The sequence below is a fragment of the Heterocephalus glaber genome, unplaced genomic scaffold (assembly GCF_053883595.1).
Source record: "Heterocephalus glaber isolate CG9 unplaced genomic scaffold, H.glaber_assembly_v1.0 deba00001462, whole genome shotgun sequence".
NCBI lineage: Eukaryota > Metazoa > Chordata > Mammalia > Rodentia > Bathyergidae > Heterocephalus > Heterocephalus glaber.
Genome location: NW_028258309.1, coordinates 183,917 through 208,582, shown reverse-complemented (window position 1 = coordinate 208,582; position 24,666 = coordinate 183,917). Strand labels below are relative to the sequence as shown.

At 37.1% G+C, this 24,666-nt stretch overlaps 2 pseudogenes across 1 annotated transcript in view; one reads left to right on the top strand and one right to left on the bottom strand.

The window, feature by feature from the left end:
* Window positions 1-24,666, top strand: part of LOC101707005 (casein kinase I pseudogene) — a 33,598-nt pseudogene that overhangs the window by 348 nt on the left and 8,584 nt on the right. The gene's annotated exons all lie outside the window — the stretch shown is intronic.
* LOC101712985 (dynein axonemal assembly factor 11 pseudogene) lies at window positions 20,458-21,646 on the bottom strand (annotated as a pseudogene).

Genomic DNA, 24,666 nt, shown 5'->3' with positions numbered 1-24,666 from the left:
TGATGTGGCTTCTACTCGGTTTTCAGTGATTTTTACATGTGAAATAGTTAGTCTTAATTTCTCAATTAAGATGAGTGATAACTGTATTCTTTCCAAGGTAAAATAAGTGTATAAGTAGGATTGCACATTATGAATTTAGTTTTTGATTCATAATAATATAGCATTTCAATTACTTAATGAAAAAGTCAATTAAATGCATCAATAAATATAATGGGTATTAGAAAAGTATTTTTGATTTTTTTTTTTTTTTTTTTTTTTTTGGTACCAGGGATCAAACTCGGGTCCTTGTGCTTGCGCAGCAGGCAGCGAAACCACTGAGCCAAATCCCCGGCTAGAAAAATATTTTTAAAGATCTATGTTTATTTGTTTTGAAATTAAAATTCAAATTACTGTCTTTTTACTCTTCAAGTGAAATAGACACTGTGAAAACTTTGTAAACCTATATAAATATGATTGTTTCATATAATTCCTTTAAAAATTTACCCTGAATTCAAAATGCAGTCAGAATTATCAATGAGAATTAATTCATCATGTATATAAAGTACTAAATGTTATTAAAAGAAGCGATTCAAACTTAAAAGTAATCTGCATTTTTGGTACCAGGGATCAAACTCGGGTCCTTGCACTTGTGCAGCAGGCAGCAAAACCACTGAGCTAAATCCCGAGCTAGTAATCTGCATTTTTACAAGAAATTCTTGTCCTGAAAATTGTGATTTTCTTGTTCTTCTCAATGTCTTCACAATGTAGGAGGTTTCTGCATACCTTTTCTTCTGCTTCCAAATATGTTCTTAGAATGGTGCAAAAATGTTACCAAGTTTCCTCTAAATCACAGTCATGTCTTTGCACTGTGTGAAGAGGCACAGATAGGTCCCTTCCTTTCTCCCTGTAAAAACCTTTTCAGTGACCTCTGAGTATAGAACAGTTTCAGTAGTCTAGCTTTCAGTGTTCTTCCAAACTCATTGCCGAAGCTGTACATCAGAACTGTGAGGTTCTCACCCCTGATACTGAGATGAATAGTCAGTATGCTCTATAAAAATAACATAGTAATATGCAGGTCATTTATTTGATAATATCGACAGGAGGTTCTAGGAACCAGCCTGGTGGGAGGCTCAGCCAGCTCACATGTTACTCTTCAGAGGGTGAGATGGGAGCCAGAGAGTATGTTCCCTGTCAAATGTGTGCAGCAAGTGGTGTAACTGTGGCTCTCTGGAGTTCAAGGCTCAGAAGCAAGTAGCTAAGTGTTAAGAGGACAGTGTGACCTGCTTACCTATGCTCAGGACAGTGACCCCAGCAGGTGAACCCACAGAAGCATGGTCCCTCTGTACCATGTCTGTGCAGGACACTCTCTGTTTGCTAAGGCCACCCCATTTGATCAGTTCCTAGAGTGACTGAGCTCTGGCCCCCTGCCAGCCTTGGCAACCTCATCCTCTCACTAACAGTTCAGAACTTCAGAGGTGCAGCACTTTGGACTCCAGAGATATTTGATGTTTGAGACATTTTTATGATTCACAGGATATTGTTGTGTTTCATACATGCTTCAGAAACCTGTGATACTGTAAAATAGTACAACATCATTTAGAAGCAAAATAAAGTGAAAATAATGTCCTCACATAAGGATTATGATTTTAAAGATGTACTAATGGGCCAAGAAATGATTCTGGCATTACTTTTCTAACCTTTGAAAGAAGGCAAGGTTAAAGAGCATGCTGTTGATTTCAGCTTTTGGAAAACCTGGCAATAAAGTAAAATGAAGTATATAGCAGCATTCAAATTTGCTTCTTTCTTAGACTAAATTTGAGACTATCAAAACTGCCTTACATGTTTGAGAGGTTTTTCAACCATGTAAAATATTTTCTCCTTATCCTTACATTGTATGCTTGCATGTGTCTGTGCCAGCTCAATGATAAATCAGAAACAGGAAAAGCAGACTGTATTCCTATTGCCAGACACCTCCCAGGTTGGTTCTGTCTAGGGCTGCATTCCACAATGACCCTAATGTTTTGTGTGTTCACAATGTTTTCTGCTGCCAGGCATTTTTGGGAACTGAGATACATGTTAAAACTTCTGTGACGTGGGCTCACCTCCTAGCATATAGAAATGCCATATTCCAAGAGTGTGAAAGGGTACTTTGAAGATAACTCTCTTCAGGGAACAGAGGGTGGGAAATTCAAACCACACCATGAAAAATGTGAGATGTCTGAATTGCTTGATTGTTGAGCTGTAATTGCCATTTATTTTTGTCTGCAAGGAAAATGCATCATAGGTTTTACTTACATTTCTGTTCTTCAATGTTGAATTTATCAAAGTGGCAAGTCCTATCCAGACTACAAGGTGATGGATAATATATGCAGTCTACATTTAAAGTCAAGTTGTTTTACTTTCTTTGAAAAACTTAAGCCTCTCGACAAGTTGAAATAGTATGTCTTAGATAGTACATAGTTTCAGATGAAACTTTCTGGAAGAATTTCACAATTACATAAAACAGAGATTTACCCTGTCCTGTTCTGAGCATGGCCCTGTTTTAGATTCCACATATGAATGAGAATATTGATGGTCATTGCTAAATCATAACTACTAAAACAAGGGAACATGAAAGCTAAAATTTCCTTACTGAAATAGGAAATATTAAATGATCCAAAATTAAATTTAGCAAAGGAAAAGACAAACTACTCAGGAATGAGGTGCTTCCTTTTGGGACTGATGGCATGGCCTCACAGTAGAGCTCTTGGGCACCAGGTTCCAGGCCAGGCTTTGAATATTAGCACAAGAAGAAAAAGTCTGGTTCAAGTGGCATATAATTTAAGTAAGAAAACATACAGATTTCATAAGAAAATGACAGGTGTGTTTTAATTTCTAACATCCAAAAAATTATTCACAAAAATGATTATTTTATTCATTCAAAAAAACGTTTCTCACATTACTGTACATCAAGGAACATTATTTTGTTTACTGCAGAGTAACAAATAGCACAAAAGCATAAGCAAGACCAAAGTTTCCTATAATTATTTTAGTTTAATATTGTTTCCATTTTAAGTTACATTAAATTATTATGAAAATTCCCAGTTAAATATTAATAATCTTTTATATATAGGAAGTATGTAGTTAATTTAAAAAATTATTTACAGTGAAAGATATTCCAAAAATTAAATCTCAAAGTATGAGAGAAGAGAGAAAAAGACTAAGGAAGACATCCATGATATGCTGAAAAAAAAGAAAAAAGTGAATTTTGAAAATGGGGAGATTACAGCAGCAGAGTAAAGACCAGAGGCAAAATAGAGCCACTCTGAGAATCAAGACCAGGTAATTAAAAAAAAACTTGGTGAAGAGAAAAAGAAATAGACCTACCGGAACTGGGAGGGAGCTGACAGGAAAACCAGGAACTACAGAGGAGCTGGAGAAATGGAGCACAACACAGAGAACAGAACAGAGCAGTTGGGAAAGTGGCCTCTGATCCCAGGGAAGAGGCTGTCTCCTCAGAAACAAAGGAAGCCTGGAGAGGGTCACAGTGCTCAAGGACTCAAGGAGTGAACCCGGGCAAGAAAAAGTACTGGAAACTGCAAAAACAGTGGGAGGCTTTCCTCTGAAAGTGACTCTCCACCCAGACAGCTAGAGCTGGAGAAGAAATCCAGTGTGCAGTACCCACCATACTTGAATGTGTTTAATCAGGATCCATTGTAGGAAGGAGTTTAATTGCTTAAAATCGAGCTACAAAATAACTAAAGAACAACTTCCCTTCAGCTTTCCTGGTATCACCCTAACACAGAGACTCAGTGGGAGACAGTCACAGAGACAGTCAGGAGGACTGGATGGGCTAGGCACAGACCCACTGTGAAGTTTAAACGGAGGCAGGGAATGACTCAGTAGTCACACTATGAGTGGAGAAGCCAAGCCAGTCATGTGTGACTTTCAGAAAGGCCTGGCTCTGGAAGTTCAGCAGACTGCTTGACACCCCCACCCTGTACTCTCTACGTCCAGCCCAGAACTCAGTGGTCACTTTTATTTCCCCATCTGCCAATGTAAATAGGAATATACTTTGACTTGCTTGGTTTACAGACACCAAAGCTAGGTGGAGAAGGCTATGACTTGAGATTCATAGAGGGACAAGAGACTAGGAGTAGCTAGAGTGAATATAACCTGAGGGCATTTGTCACTGACCAACCACACACAGCAGGAAAGGTGGGGGCAAGATTCAGCCTTCACACACCAAAACAGAATACATCTGAGTAGTGACTCACTATCCCTCTCCCACACTTGGTGGGTTTCAATATTGCAGATCTGAGAGAGAAATCACTAATTATAAAAAAAGGAAAATGTTAAGACCCATTTCTCTTTTACTGAATTTATACATTTATTTATTTATTTATTTATTTATTTGGTGGGGCTGGGAGAAATTTTTCTTTTTATTTTTTCTTCCTCTTTATTTTGTTCTGTTTTTCTCCTTTCTTGTTCCTGTTTATTCTTTTTTGTTTTATTTATAAAATTCTATTAATTTTCTCTTACTCTCTAATAGAATTCCTTATCTCACACTTTTCATTTTCTCATCTTTTTTTTCCTCCCTTACTCCTTTGACATCATAGTCAAAATCTCCAAAGTCCCAAAGAAGGAGAGAATCTTAAAATTTGTTACACAAAAGCTGCAAGTTACTTATAGAGGTAAACCCATAAAAATTATAGCAGGCTTCTCACTACAAACCAAAAGGACCAGTAGAACTTGGAGCAAAGTGTTCTAATCCCTAAGATAAAATAAATATTAACCCAAACTATTATATTTTGTAAATCTTACAAAACTGGTGATGGAAAACACCTCAAGAAATTAGTGAGCATAAAAACAGCACTGCAGAAAATTTTCATGGACATATTGGAAAGCAACAATGTAGCAAAAAGTGCCCAAAAGTCTAATGGAATTAACATATCAGGCAAGAGGACCAATTATGAAAAAGGGAAAAAATTACAAGAAAACAGTGACAGGAAAACAATACAATGACAGGCATAAGCCAATAATATTTGATAATAACTCTCATTGTGAAAGGGGACAATTTCCCAGTCAAAGACACCAATCATTAGATTCAATTAAAAAACAAAGTCCAGTGCTATGATATATATATATATATATGAAATATATTTAGTCCATAAAGAAATACATACAATAAAAATGAAAACATGGAAAATAATATTCCATGAAAAGGGACTCTGAATACACATAGAAGTAGCTCTCCCATTTTCAGACTCCGCAGACTTTAAGCCAACACTAATTAGAAGGGTCAAAGAAGGTCAACACTTATTGGTTAAGGGAATGACTCAAGAGAACACGATAACAATTGTGAATATCTATGCACAGAGCATCAACACATTCAACTTCATAAAACAAACACGACTGGATGTAAAAGGTTAGATAAATTTCAACAAAATTATAGTGGGGGACCTCAATACCCTACTATCTCAAATAGAACATCCAGACAAAAAAAAAAAAAAATCAAAGTTGAACAATATCTTCAAACACATAGACTTAATATACAACTACAGAGGTTTATACCCCAAAACAGTAGAATACACATTCTTCTCAGCATCACATGGAACTTTATTCAAAAGAGACTATATACTAGGCCATAAAGTTTACATTGATAAATACAAAGTAATAAAAATTACATCATGCATCCGATTGTGCAATGAAACTATAAATCAATAAAACCTCAAAGAAATTATATACACACATGAAGATTAAATAATACACTATTGAATAGTCAATGGACCACTGAAGAAATTGGATGTAGTCTATATTTAAAAAATAATGCCAGTACCATATTCCAGAATGTTTGGGACACAATAAATGCAGTTTTAAAAGGGAAGTTAATAGCTGTGAATGCCCACATCAGAAAAATAGACAAAAAAATAACCTACTAATGCATTTTGAGGTCCTAAGAAAACAAGAACTATCCAAATCTAAAGATGGTAAAAGGAATGAAATTACAAAGATCAGAGCACAAATTAATAAAATTGAGATTAAAAGAGCAGTACAAGTAATAAAGTGCTGATTCCTCAAAAGATTACAAAATAGACAAACTCTTTACCAATCTCACCAAAAGAAAAAAAGTAGACACATATCAATGCAATTAGAAATGAAAAAAAGAAGAAACAATAACAGACACCATGGAAATTCAGATTATTGGCAAGTATTTTAAAATCTCTCTTCCAATAAATTCAAGAATACAAGGAATAGACAGATTCCTAGATAGAAATGAATCACCAAAAACTAAACCAAGATGATATAAAACCCCCAAATAATCCAGAGACAGAAAATGAAATCGAGGCTGTAATAAAAACCTACCAAGTAAGAAAAATCTAGGACCCAATGGATTCACCACTGAATTCTGCAGGAACATCAGGGATGATCTAATGCCAATATTCTTCAAACTATTTAATAAAATAGAAATGGAAGTAGTGCTCCCAATCTAATTCCTGGAAACTAGCATTATCTTGATTCCATAACTAGACATGAATTCAAGTACAAAAACAAACAAACCAAAAGGCCAATCATTTTAATGAACATAGATGCAAAGATCTTCAAAGAGATACTAGCAAAAAGAATGCAATAGATCATTAACAAGATTAAACCACATGACCTAGGAAGCTTCATCCCACAATACAAGGGTAGTTGAACATAAACAAATAAATGTACAATATCATATAAATAGAAGCAATGACAAAAATCATATGATCACCCGAATAATTGCAAAAAAAAAAGAACCTTTGACATAAACTAATATTTGTTTACGATAAAGTTTAGAAGAAAATAGGCATAGAAGAACTATATCTCTATCTGATAAAAGCCATATATGATAAAACTACTCCAAACATATTATTAAATGGCATTAAACAGAAAACTTTTCCTCTAAAATCAGGAAAGAGAAAAAAGATGTACATTATCTTCACTGTTATTTAATATAGTACTGGAAATATTAGCCAGGGCAATCCATCAAGAATAAGAAATAAAAAATATACAATAGAAAAAAAGATATAAAATTAATGCTATTCCCATATGCCGTGATACTTTAAATAAAAGACTCAAAATTTTCCACCAAAAGACTTCTGCAACTAAGAAACAGTTTCAGGAAGGTAGCGGGCTTGAAAATCAACACTCAAAAATCAATAATCTTTCTGTAAACTAATAATGAGTCCACTGAGATAGATATTAATAAAACAATACCACTCATAATAACACTAAGAAAAAGCAAATACTTAGAAATGAAACAACAAAGGACCCCAGGAACTTTATCATAAAAACTACAATACCATGAGAAAGGAGATTGAAGAACACATCAGAAAATAGAAAGATGTTTCCTGTTCTTAGAGGGCCAGAAAAAAATATCATTAAAATGGTCGTATTCCCAAAGTGTATATATAGATTTATTGTAATGCCAGTCAAAATGCCAACAGCATTTCTCATAGAACTAGAAAACACCATCCTGAAATTCAGTAGGAACCAAAAGAATCCCAGAACAACAAAAGAAATCCTGAGCAATAAAATCAAAGCAGGAGGCATCACAGTCCCAGATTGCAATTTATCTTACAAAGCTTCATTGGTGAAAACAGCAAAGTACTTGCACAGATTGATGTGAGTCAATCAAATAGACACGTAGATCAGTGCAATAGAGCAGAGGATGCAGAAACAGTCCAGGCATATTGAGCTCTCTGATCTTTGACAAAGTGGTCAGAAATGCACACTGCACCACAGATAGACTCCTCAGCAGCGCTGGGAAAACACTGCACACATGAAGGCTGGATTTCAAGATGAATTTTAACACATCTTGAGATTATAATGCTTAGTGAAATAATCCAGACATTGAAGCCTAAATATCACATGGCTTCTCTTAGATGAGTAAACCAAAACCTTAAAGAGCAAAATCAAAGGGAGATAATAGGAAACCAGGAGATAGACCTTTTGCAAATGAGAAGAGGTTCTAGAGATAGGACTGGGGAGAGAAGAACAAGGAAGGGGGAGTAAAAAGGTCTGAAATGGAATGTGTGCATGTCCCAGCTCCCCAGTATGAGTATCTCCATTATGTATCACAAAACTGTGCTGCTAGTATAAAAAGATCATTGAAAAATTTTTTAAATAATTAAAAAGTGTTCTAGGAGGAGACTTGGTGAACCTCCTTTGCAGCAAGCTTGGGGAGACTTTTGGGTGTTTGGGGGTGACAAATCTATATGCCCCATAGACATCCTACTACAATTGGAAAAATAAAGAGATAGATTCAGAATATCCAAATGATTTTGTGTAAATGAATTTTTGATCAGTTGTTAAATCAACTAAATAATCACAAAATAAAAGAAATACTGAAATGGACGAGTGAAAGTAATTTGGGTAATCTGTCTTCTTCATAATTGATAAAGTATTTAAAATAATGTTTTAGTATTTTAAAAAGTCAGGCACTATTTTCAACATCATACATGTATTGCCATCTTACAGTTACAAGTTGACTGAGTTATGGAACTGCACTATGGGTCCCCCAGATGTGAAGTCACAAACCAAGGGCACCTGGCCGGGCTCTACTGTAAAAAGTCCCGGGTCAGAGCTCATGCTGCAGTGGTATTCACTGCTTTCCCACAAACCTCCATCTCCTGTGTTTGATGCAGGAACATTTGACTAAATCCTTTCCATTTGGAGGGAGGAGAGCAGCCAGTTCCCTCTGCTGTGTCTCTTCACAGGTCTTCGTTCTTACTACCCTCAACTCTCCCTTTGCTAAATGCAAGCTTCTTAAAGTCAGGCGTGTGGTCAGCGTCACTGGAAAGTGGACACTGAATGTTTTCTACAATTGTGACTTCATTTTTCAAAACTGATATTTGACACTGAACCCACCTTACAAGAATGTGGTAAAAATTCAAAAAGGAAGACGGAGGTGAAATAAGAAGCAAAATGCAGCCACAAAGGAAATGCTGAGCCGAAGCGGTTTTAAGTGTGCTGCACGATTTTTATTCTGTCTGCATTAGGGACAAACTAATCCACTTGCGTTTCTGAGAGAATGTAGAGCAGGATAGGGAACGCAGTTGCCCTTTCCTAGAGGTACACCTGTCTCCATGGGAATGCGCCAGATGTAAAGCGCAGTGACGCGATAAGGCCCAGGAGCCAATCTGGAGCAGGACACTGGGCTGGGACAGATTCCCCCACCTGCCCCCTCGTGGTGCCCTGGGTCTTTTCCAGAGTGACTGCAGGCCCGCGGGCTTGGCTCTGGTCCGTGCTTCCTGAAGGAGACAGCTCTGGACTCCGGCTTCTTACATCATGCGAGATGGGGAAACAACACAGGGAAGGAATTCAGATAAAGGAAAGTTTAACAAAGGAAAGAAATGAAATAGTAATCTCTAAATGCATGCTATTTTTAACATTTTCCCTTAGAGTTTAGTTTTTATTGGTTTTGTATTTTTAAGAGCACGTTTACGTACAAACACAAAAATAATATATATACATATATGCAAACACAAGTACATAGACATATTTACAAATATGTACTTATACATATCCACAGTGCTCTTGCAATATTCATAATATAAGATTTGATATTATTCAAATATTATTAAATATTAAATTTACTATGATTTATTAATATTATTTAATAATGTTTGAACATTAAATATCATTCAAATATTATTCATACTATAAGAGCACTGTGGGAATGTAGGAGGTATATTTATACATACTTCTTTGTAAAGTTGACAACTTTATTTTTGCTTCCTTTGTGCTTGTTTATCTTGGTGATGGGAATTGAACCCACACCCTGGCACAGTAGGCGAAGACTGAACACTGAGCCACAGCCCCACCAGACGGCTTATTTAAATGTGTCAAATTCCTTCCCTGAAAATCATTGTAAGTTTAAACTCACTTACCGGCAAAAGATGGGAAATACATTTTGAACAACTGGATATCCATTTATAAATCCAATTCTTTATTCTTCTTCACCTGAAATTTATGTATCAACACAAAGTTCTTTCTAGAAAATGTTCCACAGTTTTAATGGAATGATTTTAACAAGATATATGGGAATATTGTTACAATGCATAACTAATTCAAAGCTAGAGTTTCAAGTAAAATGTAAGAAGTGAGAGAGCTGTATTATGCAAATTTACAATTAATCAAAATAGTTAATTTTAAGATATTGAATGAAAGCACATGTGGAAAATATAATAACAAATAATTCAATTGCACTTTATTTCAGAAATTCAAAATAGCCAGATGAATTTCATATATTTTCTATGACTGCACAACTTGTCTCTGCTGTAATAGTAGCAACATGTTTTATTATTTTCAAAAATAAGACAGATATTTAACAAAAAAGCTTCCCAATCAGTCAATAAACTAGTACAAAAATATTCAGCCATCAAGGAAACAAACTAAAACAAAATGAGTCACTATTACACTCACTAGAATTACCAAAATAACAAAGCTTTATAATGTGTGGAGCAAGTGGACTTCATCGCATTGCTGGTACAAATGTGAGATTAAACAGCCACCTTGAAAATACTAATTGGTATAAAGTTCCTCAATGATCCACAAGGAGATGCAAACATGATCCCAGAAAAGAACTTTAAATGTAGCACATTCAAACTAAAAGTAGTTGAGAGTCCCATCAAGAAAATAACGGGTACACACATGGTGGTATTTCAGGTGATAGACTGTTAGTAGCAATTTAAAGGAAAAAACCTCTGATGGGTGTAAAAATGTAGTGGGATCTTGACAAACACACTGAGAAGAGAGGGAGGAAGATGTCAGAAATGTGCACTGATGCGAAAGGTGGGAATAAGCCAAAGCAAAGACTGGGTATAAAATCCAGAGCAGCAGCGCTTCCTTAGGAGGGACAGAGGGGTCCTCTGGGAGGACAGATGCTTGACAGCAGGTGTAAGTGACAAGTTGAGGTTCTTGTTGCAATTAGGAGGAAGAAAGCCTGGGACCTGAACTTTCTGCTGATTCGGAATTATACCTCAGTGGGAAGCAAGCATAACAGTGACTCCTCAGGTTCCTTGAGCAGTTAATTCGCTCTGAGTAAGAGTGGATTGTGGCGTATGGATATATAGAAATATTTTACTAAGAATTTGTAATTTGCAAATTGTTTTTAAAAATCATGATTTATGTCAGTGATAACAGCTTAGTAAATGAACACAAAATATTTAAGTTCATCTAAAATCAAAAGACAGAAGATTGAAGAAATGTAAATCCCAAATGTAGACATAGACACTGCAGTAAATACTTTCCCTCATTTGTGGTTTTCCTTCTTGTAGTCTCCGTTGTCTGCAGTCAGCCACAGCCCCAAACAAGTAGCATAATGGGATCTGGTGGGTTTGGGTCTGTCCTGACCAGAGCATGGATGCTCGTTCCTTAACCAGCAACTCCGTGTGGAGCAGGAGCCCCCCTGGCACACACTGGCTGACTGGTTCCATTTTACCCCACTGTCTCTCTGCCTCAGGGCTTATATTCAAGTAAACTTTATTTCACATAACAGTGGCTCCCAGTGCCAAGGTACTGATGCTGGTAATCCATGCACATCAGAAAGAGACTCTAAAGTCCTTACCTTATGGGAAAATAGGAAAGATCTCAAATATATAAGAGGAAAAAATGTATACCTAGATTCCTAGGTTCTACAATAGGAAAAAATGCATCTGTCAAATTCAGAAGGAAAATAAATTTGCATTGCTTTTTCTGTGGCACCTCAAGTTGAAAATATTATTCTCACTGTGTTTAATAGTTACATATAGTTACACATAGTTAAGACAAAAAGGTTATTAAATTATAGAGTCTGGTATTCACGGCAATTTCAGGCATGCAATAGCACCTTGGAACAAAATCTAATGGTTGAAGGTAGGCTGTGGTACATTTTTCTGCTAGGAAATTTCCAAAAAAATCACTTTGTAAAAATTACTGAGTTTTGGGTTTTGTTTTTTTTATGGGGGGGGGGGTTGGCAGTACTGGAGATTGAACTCAGGGCCTTCACACTGTTGCTACACTCAAACCTCTATTTATGTTATTTTTATTTTTATCTTTAATGACTTGCCCAGCCTGGACTGCATACTGTGATGCTCCATCCCTGCGCCCAGAGTGCTGAGATCAAAGGCATGCACCAACAAATCACGTTCAATCCTGGGCATGTGCAGCTGGGTCCTAGTGAATCAGGAGAACCACGAGGCCATTGCCAAGGAGGGAGGTGATCATATCTGCTAGGACAACCCCAAAGAGAATCCGGTGGGCTGCAGTATGCTGAAGAGGCCTAAGAGGATGAAATCTGAGTGATGTTCCCATGGTCCATGACTTCAAACAGAGGAGCTGCTCTCAGTGGAAAGCGATGAGACAGTATTCCTCGTTTCCGTTCCCCATGTGAAGCACAGTTTCCTAGAAAATCATCTGGGTGAAAAAGTTGAAACCTGTTTCAAATCCTACATCTGAGATTAACAGCCTGCCTTATCATAAATATTAAATTATTTCAAGGCTTTGCATATTTTCAAAGTTTACATGATAACATTTAGTATTGATTAATTGGAATAACAAATTCAAATTCTGATAAGATATAGTCAACATATGCATGTCATGTTCCACTATGTGAAACCCACTTAAATTGATGAGAAGGAGCTGACTGAAATATTTCATCATTTATATTTTGACTTATATTATTGTCATACTGTGTTCATAGTGGTAATTGCAGATGAATTAAGCCGGTGTTGTTTCATAACAGCTACAAGGTATGTTATTGACAGAGGACTACACTTCTGTATGATAGGAAAATGTTTCAACCTACCAATGTCAGGTAATCTCCTCTGATGTTGATTGATCCAAGAAGGTTATTTTTCCAAACCAGAAAACTTGTATTTTAAAATCTAGAACTAGAAATACAGTTCATTAGCCCACTTTTACACTGCAGGGATGAGTATGTCCCACGTGCAAACTAAAGCAGGAATGGTTTATTTGGCCACAGCTTCACAGCTCTGTTTCTTGGACAGCCAGCATCACAGGCCAGTGCAGAAGTCCAGGGGGAGGAAAGGGTATTTAGCCTTGGTAGCTGGCTCTTTAGCCAATTGTGAAGAAAACTAATTTCTTCTTCATCTGGAACATAATCTGAATCTTGAAACCACCTTTAATCTGTGACTCCTGCTGCTAGAACTGTTCTGATGCTTTGAATAACAATGTGCTCAGCTGCGGAGGAGTTTGGGTGCTGCTCGTTCTGAAGGACACTGTCCACTTCAGCCCCTCGGGGCAGGCAGAGCCCATGCTGTCAGGTGTCCCCTCACCCATACTGCAGATCCTTCTAAAAGCAAACCCCAGTCATGACTGGGAGATAACTTAGAATATGTTCACCTTTACAGTAAGATAGCAATGTTACTAAAAGCAGGAATGCATGTTAAAAAATGGCTAAGGAAGAGTTAGACCTAGTTTCATGCTTTAAATAAAGATTTTCTAACCCTTTCTTTGTGTCTTCAGATTGTAAGAGTTTTAATTGTATATACCGCATATATAACTGCTTCCAAAGCTTTTTCTTACAGTGGTGGAAGAATTGTAACCTCTTTCCTCTAAGTCATAGTCATGTCTTTTTGCAGTGCTGTGAGCAGGCACAGACAGGACCCTCTACTTCTTTCCATGAAGACCTTTTCAGTAATCACTACACTTCAAACACTGCCTGTAATTTCAATATTCTTTCAATAGTCTTCCAAACTCATTGCAAAAATTTGACATTAAAACTATAAGTTTCTTACACAGGACACTGATCTGAACTATCAATATGCTTTCTAAAAAATAACATGGTAACAGGCAAAGGCTTTGACAGAATTGACAGGAGATTTACATAGACTTTGTTTACATTTTTTTCTTTTCCTTTCCCTTCTTTCCCTTCCCCATCCCCTCCCACTTTCCCTACCCCTCTGGGCCTTTTCTTCCTATTTCAAATTATCAATTATTCATTTTAATCCTTATTTACACTTTCAGTTTCTCACACTAGAGAAATAATTTGGTATTGGGTGGAGGGGGTGAAGGGAGCACAGATAATGGGGAAAAAATAAGAACCAAGATACATCATGTACAGGTACAAGCACCCAATGATAAATGTAAACGTATTATATACCTAAAATGTACCAATAAAAGAATTTAAGCAACAACAAAAAAAGAATTGACAGGAGATTGTAAGAATGATAGAAATATCCACAGGCGCACATTTAGCTCTTCAGAGAGTGAGACAGGTAACAGAGAGGACTTCCTTTACAAAATGTGTGAACTGGGGTGTGTAACTGTGCTTCTCTGCAGTTCAAGATGTACAAGTAAATCACTGACTCTGACCTACTTACATAGAGTAAGAATGAGGGCCCAGGCAGATGGACCCACAGAAGTGTGGTCTGGATGTACAGCGTCTGTGCAGGACGCCCCAGTGCTAGCTGAGGCCACCTCACTTTATCAGTGCCTGCTGTGACTGTCTCAGGCTCCGGATCCCTGCCAGCCTCGGGTCCATCCCAGTCTCATTAACCAGCCAGACCACAGAGGTGCACACTGTGGGCTCCAGAGGTGCTCGATTTTCAGGGACATTAAAGCTACTGAGGATGCTGATATACTTTAAAATGCTTCAGAATACCGTGATTTTTTAAAATAAGACTGAATTATTTATAAACAAAAGTAAAATCCTAATGCATGTCCTTGCAAAGGGATGATTTTAAAAATGCACTAATAAGCAAAGTAAGATGATTCTGGTGTTACTTTTCTAAACTTCAATAGATGTCATATTTAAAAATAATCTCTTGATTTCAGGCCTTGCAAAAACATGGGCCAAAAAATGAATAAAATGAAGTCACTGATAGCATTCAGTTATTCATTTTTCCTCTCGAAGTAAATGTGAGAGAATCCGTGCTGCACATATTCATCAGGTTGCTCATTTGTGTGTAACATATTCTTATTTTATTCTTATATCGAGTACTGGTATATGCGTAGGTGATGCAATCAATGACAACAGCAATAACAGTGAAAGCAAGCTGTATTCACATTGCCAAACCCTTCCCCATTGATTCCAACTAGGGCTTCACCTCGCGAGCTGCTATGGTTTGTTCTTACTGTTTTCAGTGGCCCGGCACCCTGGGAACCTGCATTCCTGTCTTGCAATGCTGTGACTTGGGTTTATCTAGTAATAGATAGAAATCTACAGAAATCCCAGATTCCATGAGTGTAAAGCAGTAATTTGAAAATAAATCTCTCTGACGGAATTGAAGATCATGAAGCCCCACCAGGAAGAATGTGAGAAATTCTAATTCCTCTGTGAACTGTCCTTGCCATGCATGTTTGTTTAGAAGGAAGGAACATTATAGGTTCAGAAAGAAACTGCATCTTCTGGGTTGGGATGTGAATTTATCCAAGTGGAAAGGCCTATGATTTAGCAGGTGACGGATCGCACTCGCAGGCCGCGTTCACAGCTGTCCTGTTGTTTCCCGTGAACACTGAAGGCTCCACATCCGGGCAAATGGTTCGCCTCGCGCATGTGACCTGCAAACATCAGAGGAAGCTTTCTGCACGAACAGCACAGCTATTGCTGACGTTTTCCTTCTTTCCTCCTGGGGCCGCTGTCCTACTTCAGACTTCACGCAGGAGTTGGGACTTGACAGGCATTACTAAATACTAACTACTGAAATACATGAAACTCGCACACTGAAATTGCCTTACCAAGACAAAAACATTCAATAATACAAAATTTAATTTAGCGAAAAAATAAAGGTGAAATAATCAAGATCAAACGACTTCCGTTAGCTAATCAGTGCTGTGATGGGGGCAGGGCCGTATTTGTCTCTCGGATTTTTCTGGATTATTTTCTGCAGTGCTGCTTTCGTGATCATTAATTTCTTTTAGATTTGTTTGTTGTACAGTCTGCACTTTTCTACCACATTTCACAAATAATACCACCGAATATAGAACTCTGGATTAAAACCATATTTTAGGGCTGGTAAAACTATACTCCAAGCTCTCCTGGTCTTTAAAGCTTGTGCTGAGGAAGCTATTATTCTGACAGTCTTCGCTTTGTAGGTAACTTTTTGGTTTTCTCTTCCAGCTTTTAGGGCTCAGTTTGTGCTGAATTTCTCAAATTTTGATGATGATATGTCATGAAGAGACTCTTCCGATTCTGGCTATTTGAAGTTCTCTGTGCCTCTTGAATTTAAATGTTAATTCTTTTCCAGATTTGTAAATGTTTTTCTATTATTTCAGTGATTAAGTTTTTATTCCTCTGGAGTCACCTTCTAGGTTTCCCTTTATTTTTTAAATACTCAATGTTCTTTTTTTTCCTTAAATTCTTTTATTGGTACATTTTAGGTATAAAATACATTTACATTTCTCATTGGGAACTTGTACCTTTACATAATGATCTTGGTTCTTATTTTTTCCCCATTCCCAGCCCTCCCTTCACCCCTTCCACCCTTCTGTATTTACAAAGACTTTGTTTCCATTTTATCCATTTCTCTTCATTTTTCCTTTCCCTTCTTTCCTTTCCCCTACCCCTCCCACTTGCCCTACCCCTTTGGACCTTTTCTTCCTATTTCAAATTATCTATTATTCATTTTAATCATTGGTACATTTTAGGTATACAATATAATGACATTCATCACTGGAAATTTGTACCTTTACATAATCTCTCTTGGTTCTTATTTTTCCCCCTTCCCGTGCCCTCCCTTCAACCCCTCCATTCCTCCCTATTTACAAAGCCTTCGTTTCCATTTTTCCATTTTCTCATATTAATTCCATTCCCCTCTTTCCTTTTCCTACCCCTCCCACTTCCCCTTCCCCTTTGCCCCTTTTCTTCTGATTTCACATTATTTATTACACCTTTTAGTCCTTATTTACACTTTCAGTTTCTCACACTAGAGAAACTATTTGGTATTTACACGTGTGTCCTATTTATTTCACTTAAGAGTATTGCCTCAATGTGCATCCATTTAGCTATAAATGTCTCTAATTTCTCATTTTTATAGCTGAGTAGTATTCCAGTTTATTTTTTAAAAAACCCCACATTTTCTTTATCTAGTCTCCAATTGATGGGCATTTGGGCAGCTTCCAAGTTTCAGCTATCACAAACTGTGCTACTGTGAACATGGGTGCACATATATCACTGTGGCATCATTCTTTTAATTCTTTGGGGAAGATCCCCAGCAATGGAATAGCTGGGTCAAATGGGACTTCCAGTCCTAGTTCTTTGAGGTATCTCCATACTGATTTCCACAGTGGTTGCACCAGTCTACACTCCCACCAGCAGTGGAGCAGAGTTCCTCTTTCCCCACAGCCCCGTCAGCATTTGTTATTGGTCGATTTCATGATTGCAGCCATTCTTTCTAGAGTAAGGTGAAATCTCAGCATTGTTTTCATTTGCATCTCTCCAATGACCACTGATATTGATCATTTCTTCATATGTTTATTTGCTATTTCTACTTCCTTGTCTGAGAAATGTCTGTTCATTTCAGATGCCCATTTTCGGATTGGGTCTTTAAATTTGGGAGGTCTGATTTTTTTAAGTTCTTTATAGATTCGAGATAGTAGGCCTTTGTCTGAGGAATAGGAGGTGAAGATTTTTTCCCACATTGTAGGTTGTCTCTTCACACTGCTGGTGGTTTCACTTGCTGTGCAGAAGCTTTTTAATAAGAAGAGATCCCACTTGTTGATTGTTTGTGCTAGTTCACGGGCAACTGAGGTTTTGTTCATAAAATCTTTTCCTACACTAATGTCTTCAAGAGTTCTACCCAACCTCTGCTCCAACAGGTTCAGCATTTCTATTTTAATATTTAGATCTTTAATCCATTTTGATTTTGTTTAGTGCATGGAAAGAAATATAGGTCTAGCTTTAATCTTTGGCAAGTTGAAACCCAATTTTTCCAGCACCATTTTTTAAGGAGGCTATCTTTCCTCCAGTGAGGGTGTTTGGCTCCATTATCGAAGATAAGATGGCTTTGTCTGGAGTTGTTTCTGCATCTTCTAATCTGTTCTACTCATCCTCAGGTCTGTTTCTTTGCCAGTACCATGCTGTTTTTATCACAGTAGCTTTGCAGTATAGTATCAAGATGGGGATTGTGATACCCCCTGCCATGTCTCTGTTACCTAGAATTGCTTTTGCTATTCTGGGTCTTTTCTTGCTCCAAATGAGTTTTTGGATTATTTTCTCAAGGTCCATGAAGTATGCTGCTGGGATTTCAATTGGGATTGCACTGAATCTATATAGCAGGTTTGGAAGTATGGCCATTTTCACTATATTGATCCTTCCTACCTAGGAGAAGGGGATGTCTTTCCATTTTTAGATATCTTCTTCAATCTCTCTTTTCAGAGTGCTGTAGTTTTCAGAGAAGAGGTCTTTGCTTTCTTTCCTTAGGTTGATTCCTAGGTATTTCAGTTTTTTGGATGCTACTGTGAAAGGAATTATTTGCCCTATTTCTCTCTCAGTGAGTCTGTCATTGGTGTAGAGGAAAGCTATTGATTTTTATGTGTTGATCTTGTAACCAGCTACTTGACTGAATTTGGTTATTAAGTCTAGAAGACTTTTGATGGAGTTCTTGGGGTCTTCTATATAGAGTATCATGTCATCTGCAAATAATGACAATTTGACTTCTTCATTTCCTATCTTTATTCCTTTTATTTCTTTCTCTTGTCTAATTGCTGTAGCTAATGTTTCCCAAACTATATTGAACAAGAGTGGTGATAGTGGACATCCTTGTCTTGTTCCTGATTTTAATGTGAAGGATTTCAGTTTTTGAATATTTTGTATAATATTGGCTGTTGATTTTTCATAGGTGGCTTTTATCAGAATTTTTTGTAGGGTTTTTACCATAAATGCATGTTGGATTTTGTAAAATGCTTTTTCTTCATCTATTGAGATAATCATATGTCTTTTTGTCCTTGGTTCTATTGGTATAGTGTCTTACATTGATTGATTTGTGTATGTTGAACCATCCCTGCATCCCTGGGACGAATCCCACTTGGTCAGGCTGTATGATCTTCTTGATGATCTTCTGCATTCTATTTGCCAGTATCTTATTAAGGATTTTTGCATCTATGTTCATTAGTGAGATTGGCCTATAGTTCTCTTTTTCAGTTGGATCTTTCTCTGCTTTGGGGACCAAGGTGATCAGGAATGAATTCAAGAGTATTGTTTCCCTTTCAATTTCATTGGAGACTTTAAACAGTAGTGGTGGTAGTTCCTTTTTAAAGATCTTGTAGAATTCAGCAGTGAAGACATCAGGACCTGGGCTTTTCTTAGTTGGTAAGTTTTTAATTATGTTTTGAATTTCATTGATTGATTTTGGGTCGTTTAGAATTTTTAGGTCTTCTTTGTTCAAGTTTGGTAATTCATATGTATCTAGGATTCTGTTCATTTCTTCTGTGTTTTCCATCTTATTGGCGTATAGGTTCTGGAAGTAGGTATTGATGATCCTCTGAATTTCTGCTGGGTCTGTTGTAATTTCACCCTTTTCATTCCTAATTGCGGATTTGGGCCTTTTCTTTCCTTTTTCTGACAAGGTTGGCTAAGGGTTTGTCAATTTTGTTTATTCTTTCAAACTCATGTCTTGATTGATTTTTTGTATCATTCTCTTAGTCTCCATTCCATTGATTTATGCTTTGATCTTTCTAATTTCCTCCCTTGTATGAGATTTGGGTTTGTCCCACTCTTCTTTTTCTCGAAGCATGAGGTTCAGCATCAGGTTGTTTAATTGGGCTGACTCTGTTTTCCTAATATGTGTATTCACTGCTATGAATTTCCCTGGTAAGCCTGCTTTTATTGTATCCCATATATTCTGATCTGTTGTATTGTCATTGTCATTTAATTGAAAGAACTGTCTGATTTCTTCTTCAATTTCCTCTGTGACCCATCGGTTATTCAGAAGTGTGTTGTTCAATTTCCATGTGTTTATGAAATTTTTGTGGTTTCTTTTGGTATTGATCTCCAATTTCATCACACTATGGTCTCATAATATACAGGGGATAACTTCAATTCCTTTGCACTTAATTAAACATGTTCTATTAACAAGTATGTGGTCTAATTTGGAAAATCACCAGTGTGCAGCTGAAAAGAGTGTGTATTCTGATTTTGTGGGGTGGGAGACTCTGTAAACATCTGTTAAGTACATTTGTTCAAGAGTTTGATTGAGCTCTAGTATTTTGTTGCTTATTTTTTGTCTGGTTGATCCATCTATTTGTGACAGTGGGGTATTAAGTTCCCCTACTACTATTGTTTTAGTGCATATATGACTTTTCATGTCCATTAGTATTTGTTTTATATAGTTGGGCACACTTGTGTTTGGTACATAGATTTTTTTTAAGTTATGCATTTTAATTTTAAACTCACTTAGGAATATTACTATACAAAGTAGGAGTTAAAGCATTAGAGAGTAACAATGATAAATCTGTTTGTCCTGTAAATGTCATGCACTACTCTCTGCCTTGAATAAAATGGGCCCTGGTGGTTCAGAGCTTCATGTTTCAAATAAGTGGAGGCCCTTCAGGATTATCTTCAAAGTCTGGGGCTTCCTCTCTCGGTGCAGTTTGAGGTCTCCTGGATGCAGGCTTCTTCTCCTGAACTATGGATGTCACATCAGGGAATGAATGCTTGCTGGGATCAACTTCTAGTTTCTCAATTTGCTTGCTGCTGGTGTGGGTCTGCCCTCTGCTGCCATCCAAGGTGGTCTTCACAGACTTGGATGTTCATCGGCTGCCTGTGATTACTTCTTCTACCTTGGGCATGGAGATCACTAAATGTCCGTGATCTTTTAGCAGAGCTGCTGTTGGGCTTGACCTCTGCAGGAAGGACTAGCTGAGAGGGCTTTCCATTCACCATTACTTGTACATACATTGACTGCACGTCTACCTCAATTAAAGAGGTATCCATATACCTACTTGGGCTCATTGACATTCAGGGCCTTCCCAGACTCAGTACTCAAAGTCTGCGGTGGCTTCGCTTCCTTCCTTTTTTCACTTAATTTTTCTTGTTCTTTCTGTTGGTTTTCCATATGTCTAAGTTTCCAATCTAGATTCAGGAGTAAACACAGAGGGTTTGTTCCAGAATTCCAGGTCATCTTCACTTTCATTTAATCTCTTTGAGTCGTGTGCTTCTCGTATTTCTGGTACCTGGACGTGGCCTTTGCTCTCTACAGTAGACTGGGGTGTCGCGTGGGCATCTGGGTAGGAACACCCGTCAAAGCCCGGGCTGCTTCTCCTCTCCTTGCCTTCACTTTCACACGGCTCCACCAGTTTCCTCAGAACCTCTTCTTTCTCTTGGACTCTCCTGAGGTGGTAAGCTTTTTCCTGATCTCTGATTTGCCCTTCAACTACTGAATAGTTCTGCAGTGCCTGAATCCTCTCTGAATGATCTATTTCTTTACCATCTAGCCACTTTAACTGCTAAAGTGTGGCCAGCATGAACCACCTGTATCCGTTGAAGTCAGCACATGGGTTACCCGTGAGAAAGAGCTCCTTCAGATGGATGCTTTGTGTCAGGCTTTTAACACTGCTCAGCTCTCCAGTGAAATTCACAGTCAAGTCAAGTTTTGTCAGCACTTCACATCCTTCCAAATTTTCAATTTTTTCAATGTTGTTTAGAGCTAAATTCAAGTATTCAAGTTTCTTGTGTTTGCTAACATTTTCTGAAACATGATTTCTCATGCAACCTCCATTTCTCCCTCCATCTTTCTGAATGGAACCTAGATTTGCTCAAGTCAACTCGGTGCATAGATATTTATGATTGTCATGACCTCCTCTTGGATTGTTCCCTTTACAAGGATGTAGTGTCCTTCTTTGTCTCTCTTAATCAGTGTGGGTTTGAAATCCACTTGATCTGCAAAGAGGATAGCTACTCCTGCTTTTTTGGGGTTCCTGTCACATGGAGTATTGTTTTCCACCCTTTAACTTTCAGTCTATGAGTTTCTTTTTGAATTAAGTATATTTCTTGTATGCAGTATATTGTTGGATTTTGCTTCTTGACCTGTTCTCCCAGTCTTTTTCTTTTGACTGGTGAATTGAGACCATTAACATTGATGGTTATAACTGATATGTATTGACTTATCATTGTCATGACTTTTTCTTTTTGTTGGATTCTCCACCTTCACATTTAATTTCTTGTCATGCCCGACAGGTTCATTCTGCTGTGCTTCCTGGGGCTCTGATCCACATTGTCTGTTCCTAGGATGTTATCTAAAGTTTTTTGGAGTGCTGGTTTGGTATTAATGAAGTTCCTAAGGTGCTCTTTGTCGTGAAAGTATCATTTCTCCATCCATTTTGAAAGATAGTTTTGCAGGGTACATCAATCTGGGTTGGAGGCTGTTTTCCTTTAGGGCTTGGAATATGTCACTCCAAGCTCTTCTTACCTTGAGAGTTTCCTTTGAGAAGTCTGCTGTGATTCTGATGGGCTTTCCTTTGTATGTGATTTGTTTATTTTCTCTAACTTCTTGTAGAACTTTGTTCTTCTGTTGGGTTTCTAGAATCTTAAGAATTAAAGGCCTATGTGTAGATTGTTTTTGGATCATGGCTAGTTGGAGGCTTATATGCCTCACTTATATGTATGTCAAGTTCTTTCCCCCTGCTTGGGAAGTTTTCTGCCATCACTTCTGTGAACAGTTTTTTTTATGTCATCTGCACTCTCCTGTTTCTTTATTGACTCCATTCAGTCTCATGTCATTCTTCTTTGCATTGTCTAGCAGCTGTTGGATTGATTTCTCATGGTCCCTTACAATTTTAAAGCAATTTTTCTTTTCCTGGTCACTAATTGCAATCTTATCTTCTATATCTGAAATTCTGTCCTCACATTGACTCATTCTGCTGTGTAGGCTTTCAATGGAGCTTTTAATCTCCTGAAAATCTGTTTGCATCTGTTTTATGGATTCCATTTGTTTCCAATGTTGGGATTCCATCATGTTCCTGAGCTCCTCTCTAGATTTATTAATCATGTCTTGCACTAGGAGCACAATCTCTGCTGTTATCTGAGAAATTATTTCTGATTTCATTTTTTCCAGATCCTCTTTTGTTCCCAATTCAGGTAGTCCAGGTGGTTGAGTATCAGAGTGTTCCATCCCATTTTCCTTTGGGGTTGCTGTAGGTGATCTGGAAGTCTGGTTTTGAGACTTGTTTATGTGTCTTCTCATTTTGATGGAGGGAGGGGGGTTGTGAGTGTGTGTGTGTGTGTGTGTGTGTGTGTGTGTCCTGCTGGTGCCCATGCAGCCTATCTCTTCTGCACTGGGAGCAGTGGTACAGGTGCTTGGAAGTCTCCTCTGAGCTGGGAGCTGTGGTACCATGGGCCAGGAGCCTCCTCAGTGCTGGGAGCTGTGGTACGGTGGGCCAGAAGCCTCCTCTGCACTAGGAGTGGTGCTACACTGACATGCACTAATATAATTTTTAAAGACAATAAAAGACTGAATACTTTCAACATAATAAATAGAATAAAATGAAATTTCTTTCTGGTGACATCTATTCAATAGGTTCTACAAAATCATTTAAGTATGCAAGCAAATTAACAAATACCCATATTGAGAAAGAATTGAAATGGTGTATTTTCAGAAATTATGCTCTTGCATATACAAATTTTTAAGAGATCGACTATGTAGACTTACATACATAAAGAATGTAAAGAAAAGATCAATTTACAAAGTCAATCATATCACTATAGAATAACTAATATATAGTTTAAAATGTCCTATTGGCAATAGCATCAAAAAGCATAGAATACAAATACACTCATCAAAATATTTATAAGACAATATACTAAAAATTACAAAACATTATTGAAAGAATCTAAAAAATCAGGTTAAATTTAAATCTAAACTATCTTCATACAATATATCTTAAGATAATCAAGATGTCAGTAATTCTCCAATTGAGTCAAATATTTACTCATTTTTTCTCAAAATCTTGGCTTTCTTATAGTAAATGACAAGCTGATCTTAAAATATTTATTATTATAGAACAGTCACTACTGAAGGTTTGGAGGGGTTGAAGGAAGGGCGGCAAAATAGGGAAAAAATCAGAACCAAGATTGATTATGTAAAGGTACAATTCCCAATGATGAATGTCATTATATTGTATACCTAAAATGTATCAATAAAATTAATATAGTAATGAGTATCAAAAAAAGAAAGACATCACCTTACAATAACACCATCAAAATGAAAAAGCTTCCATATAAATCTAATAAAACATTATTGGGATCAAAATGTACAATTTAGATCTAAAAACAATTCTGATGGAAGAAATAAATGATCCAATGAATAGAAGGATACATTGTGTCTGTGAATTTGAATTCTAAACTAATATAATGTCAAATCTTCACAAATTGATTTTTGAACACAATTTCTATAAAGATCAAGAAGACATTTTGAAGGTGTCAACACACTAATTCCTGTACTCATTGTGTAGAGAGGTAAAGCAACTGGGATAGTCATCATAATAATAGCAAACAAAATTGAAAAAATAACATTGTCCAATTTTAATTCTTACTATAAACTGCAGTAATGAAGATAGTGTGGTACTGTTGAAAGAATAATCACATAGGTAACTGGAATGGAACAATAGAAATTCCAGAAATAAACCTACAAAAGCCTAGCAAATAAAAATGAATGACATCATGCTCAAATTGATGTCCATGGAAAAAGCTGCAAGCTGAATGAATATAAGCATACACAACAGCTTAATCTATCATTTCAA